Source organism: Cynocephalus volans, chromosome X (genome assembly GCF_027409185.1).
Source record: "Cynocephalus volans isolate mCynVol1 chromosome X, mCynVol1.pri, whole genome shotgun sequence".
NCBI classification, from domain to species: Eukaryota; Metazoa; Chordata; class Mammalia; order Dermoptera; family Cynocephalidae; genus Cynocephalus; species Cynocephalus volans.
This window is the reverse complement of record NC_084478.1, coordinates 63,397,307-63,401,969: the sequence shown is the minus strand read 5'-3', so window position 1 is coordinate 63,401,969 and position 4,663 is coordinate 63,397,307. Positions and strand designations below refer to the sequence as shown.

At 41.2% G+C, this 4,663-nt stretch overlaps 1 non-coding gene across 1 annotated transcript; it reads right to left on the bottom strand.

The window, feature by feature from the left end:
- TRNAM-CAU (transfer RNA methionine (anticodon CAU)) lies at positions 1–75 on the bottom strand. Its single transcript has one exon. It is a non-coding gene; the product is annotated as a tRNA-Met (tRNA).
- Between the last annotated feature and the right edge of the window lie 4,588 nt (positions 76–4,663).

Genomic DNA, 4,663 nt, shown 5'->3' with positions numbered 1-4,663 from the left:
AAGCCAGTAAGGGGATCTGAACCCTTGACCTTGGTGTTATGAGCACCATGCTCTAACCAAGTGAGCCAACCAGCCAGTCCTTAAATGGTTTGTTTTTTTCTTTCTTTCTTTCTTTTTGTAGCTATTATAAATAGGATTGTTTTCATGATTTCTTTTTGGATAGTTCATTGTTAGTATAGAAATATTACTGAGTTTTGCATGTTGACTTTGTATCCTGCAACTTTACTGAATTCATTTATTATTTCTAACAGTTTTTTTGGTGGAAACTTTAGGGTTGTCTATGTATAATATCATGCCATCAACAAGCAGAGACAATTTCACTTCTTCCTTTCCAATTTGGATTTTTTTTTTTTGGCAGCTGGTCAGTACATGGATGGAACCCTGGACTTTGGTGTTCAGCATCATGCTTTAACCAGCTGAGCTAACAAATGAGCCCTGGATGCCTTTTAATTCTTTCTAGTAAGGACTTCTAGTACTATGGTCTATTCCCTTTGATACAGTAACTTCACTTATAAGAACTGAATCGAGGAAATAATCAGAAATGGAGATAAAAATTTATGAGCAAAGATTTTGTTGTGGTATTTAAAATAACAATTGAAAGTGGATATAGTCTAAATATTCTCTAACTTGAGATCATTGGGAAATTATGACAGTCATTTGATAGAATATATTATGCCAACATTTAAAATTATGTTGACAAATTTTTTTTAAATGTATGAAAATGCTCATCATATGGGGAAAAACAGAACACAAATTGCATATTTGATATGAAAAAATTAATGTAGAATTTATATAGGCATAGAAAAAAATGGAAGAAACTATGTTAAAATATTAACTTGTCTGTGGATAATGGGCATGTAGTGATTATTATTTTATTATTTATATTATCCAAATCGAAATGGGTATGTATTACAGGCATAACCTGCTTTACCAAATTGAGTAAAAATCACATTAAAAAAAATTTTTTTTCAATTATTCTCTTGAGCTTTCATCTGTTCTTATAAGCAGGCAATCCAATGTCTTCCTCCAGAGGTCTCCCCATTCCAGCTCCCACCCCTTCAAGAATCCTGAGGTTTATTCTGGTCAAAGGGTATCAGTCCTGTATGCAAAAACCTAGGCAGAATTAATAACTGTTTTGAAGCCAGCTATAGGAATAATAAAAAGAACTACTGTTTATTGAACTCTTAATGTGCCAAACACAATTCCAAGTTATTAAATTATTTAGTCCTCTTAAAGACTCTATGAGGAGGGACTCTCATTACCCCCATTTTGCAGATGAGAAAATTGAAGCACAAAGAATAACTTGCTCAAGGTTACATAGCAAGTGGCTAAGCTGGGCTCTGAACCCTGGCAGGACAGCTCTGAGCTTGCTCTGAATCACTACAAAGGCTGCCTCCAGCAAGGACTGGAAGGTGGGGTCAGGTTCCTACTGCTCTTGTTTCCAAAGCCCCCCAGAATGGCTTTTGAAGCCTGGTTCTGCCCAGACACTTGGATGCTCATGTTTAGATGGGTCCCCATACAGACCTAGCTGATGTCCCTTCCACAGGCTCAAAGGTTATGTTTCTGTGGTTGATATTCACACACTGAGCAACTCCCCTCCACCAGAACACCATATGGGATGGCTTTGTCCTGGGGTTTCATCCTAATTTCTCCTTTCTTCCCAGTGAGTTCCTTCTTAGGATCACTGATGTCCTCTCCTGCCAGCAATTCTTCATTGGAGCCACCCAGATCCAGAGTGACAAGATTCTCTAACCATCCACCTAAGGGAGCTAAAGCTGGACTTGAACTGCATACCAAGAAGTATTAAGAGGTTTCTACCTTTAACAAGCCACAAAAAGATCCCTTACATCCTTGCCCCGGGGTAATGGGTAGCTGCTATGACTTTCCCAACATTGTGGAATGCTAGTCTCATGTCAAGAAGCAGGTGGCAGGAAGCTTCTGACATCCTGTTGTATAATAAACACTCCTTCAAGGTGTTATAAGCTGAATTGTGTCCTCCCCAAAATTCATATGAGGAAGTCCTTACTCTTACTACCTCAGAATGTGACTGTTATTGGGAGACAGGGCATTCAAAGAGATAAAATGAGGTCATATGGGTGGGCGCGGATCCAATCTGACTGGTGTCCTCGTAAGAACAAGTGATTGGGACACAGACATGTGTGTGCACACAACGGAAAGATCATGTGAGGACACAGTGAGAAGGAGGTCATCTGCAAACCAAGGAGAGAGGCCTCAGGAGAAACCAAACTAGCCGGCACCTTAATCTTGGACTTCCAGCCTCCAGAACTGTGAGAAAATAAATTTCTGTTGTCTAAGCCACCCAGTCTGTGGTATTCTATTATGGCAGCCTGAGCAGACTAATGCACAGGGAAAAGAATGAATGACAATACTATGAGCCATTGGCATGCATTTCTGAGGGCAGTGTGTGCAGAATTCGGAAGAGGACACTAGAGCTGGGCAGACTAGACCTCTGTTGCCTTCGAAGCCTCTTTTCCCCTCGCTTGCTACTTTCCTGCCCAGGGTCTCAGAAGTGGGAGGAGATAATGGGAGGCCTGTGATAACTGCCTCAACTTGAGTTACTTCCAGATGCCTTTCTCTCACAGTTGTTTGATGGTGTGTGTGTGTGTGTGTATGTGTGTATGTGTATTTGTGTGTGTCTATATTCACTGACAGTTCTGTCTTACTCCACCGCTGCCTTTCTGCGTCTAGAGAATCCCAAACTTCTGGTGTATATTGATCAATTAGCTATTTCTATTTTATACTATTGTAGCATTCTCTAGTAGATATAAAATGGAGAATTTTGGCTTCCTTGGTTTTCTAAGCTGAGATCTGAAAATACTATTGAACTTTTGGATCTTGGTAGATTTATTTTGAACATTAATAAAAGGCAGAATATGTTGTGTTTCGAAATGATAAGACCCAGAAGACTTGGATGGACTATCCAATTGGGTGAACATTGTTTGTTGACAGCCAAACCTGCCCCAGCCTCTCTGAGGTGCTTGCAAAAGGAGAAAGGTTTGGGGGAAAAAGAGCCAAATCAGCATATCCTAATTCAGAGGCAGCTCTTCTGTGAATCTATAGTCCACGCACCAAAGTGACTCTGCTCAGCTTCTACGCAGTTGGCATTGTGGTTGTGATAGTAGCCAGACTCCTCTCATGGGGTGGCCATGAAAACTCCCCTCATAAAATCCAGGAAAGTAGTATATTTTCTCCCACTGTAGCTCTGTGGGAGTATTGTCACCTTGAGTCAGAAAAAGGGAAGAACTGAGCAAACTTAGTACAATTGCCTTCTTGCATCATCGAAATAACCTAAGGTTAATTTTCACCCCGTATTTCTCTTTGTGAGTTTGAAGTTCAGAGGATCCAATCTGACCTGTCTTCTGAGTGTGCCATACAATGGTGCTCTTCCTTTCCTTACTGCTAGGGATTGTACCAAGAAGATACATTTTTTTCTCTCCTCTATGGTTCTTAGCAGGGCTAGATAATAAGCAGAAACAGTCACTGGATTAAGTAGTACAGTCATTATAACAAAAAGTTCCTTCATGCATTGTTCATGAGCATAGGATAAGCTCCTTCCAAACACAGTATTGAGGCATTTGCCTTGGGGTTCTACTGTGGGTTAGGGTGGGAGGAACCTAAGATGGCAGGAGGGACAGCAGGAGCTTGTGGCCCTTCATCCTAGTGCCCTACTCTTACTATGCTCAAGCTCCTCTCCATGTGTCTGCTTATTTCTGACTACCAGTTTTCCTCCTGCCTTGACAGCGTTTCAGAACCTCAGAGCTTCTTTTATCCATACTTTCTGTTCTCTCTTAATTTCTCCTTACACGTGGCCCATCATAGCCACCAATTGTCTAATTCTTTTGGTATTTCCCAGTCGTATTAGTCCGTTTCTGTTGCTTATAACAAAATGCCAGGAACTGGGTAATTTATAAAGAAATAGAATTTATTTCTTACAGTTTCAGAGGCTGGGGAGACCAAAGTCCAGGGAACACATCTGGTGAGGGCCTCATTGGTGGTGACTCTATACAGCAATGCATGGTGTCACATGGCGAGAATGGCCAAGCAGGAAAGAGACCAATCGCCTCACTCGCCCTCCTTTTAAAGCCATCAGAACCACATCCATTGCTCCATGAATGGATTAATCCATCCACAAAGGTACAGTTCTCACAATCTAGTCACCTCTTCAAGGCCCCACCTTTCAATCACCACAGTAGGATTTCCCACCCTCTTAACACTTTCACAGTGGGGATTAAGTTTCCAATACATGAATCTTTGGGAGACACATTTAACCCATAGCACCAGTTAAATTCCTGAGAGTGGAATGTGACTCAGCTAATCTCTTCTTGGCAGGTAAAATCGCAGATTGCATACTTGTCTATGGATTTGTTGTTTTGGGGTCAGATGACTTTCAGTCTAAACATATGTTGCTAGCAGGACATCATAGGGTCAAATGGAGCAAACTTAAGGGCTGTCCCTTGAGTGGAACTGTGAGTGGGACACACTTGGCATGTGGGTACAAGGTCCCATGCCTCCCTGCACTCAGTTAACTGGCTTGACTCTGTTACAGGTCACCTACTGTCACACAATTATCACACATATCTTCTTTCCTGGGCTTCAACTAAGTGTCTAAGAAATTTTGGGACCAGTTAAAAGATTAAGAATG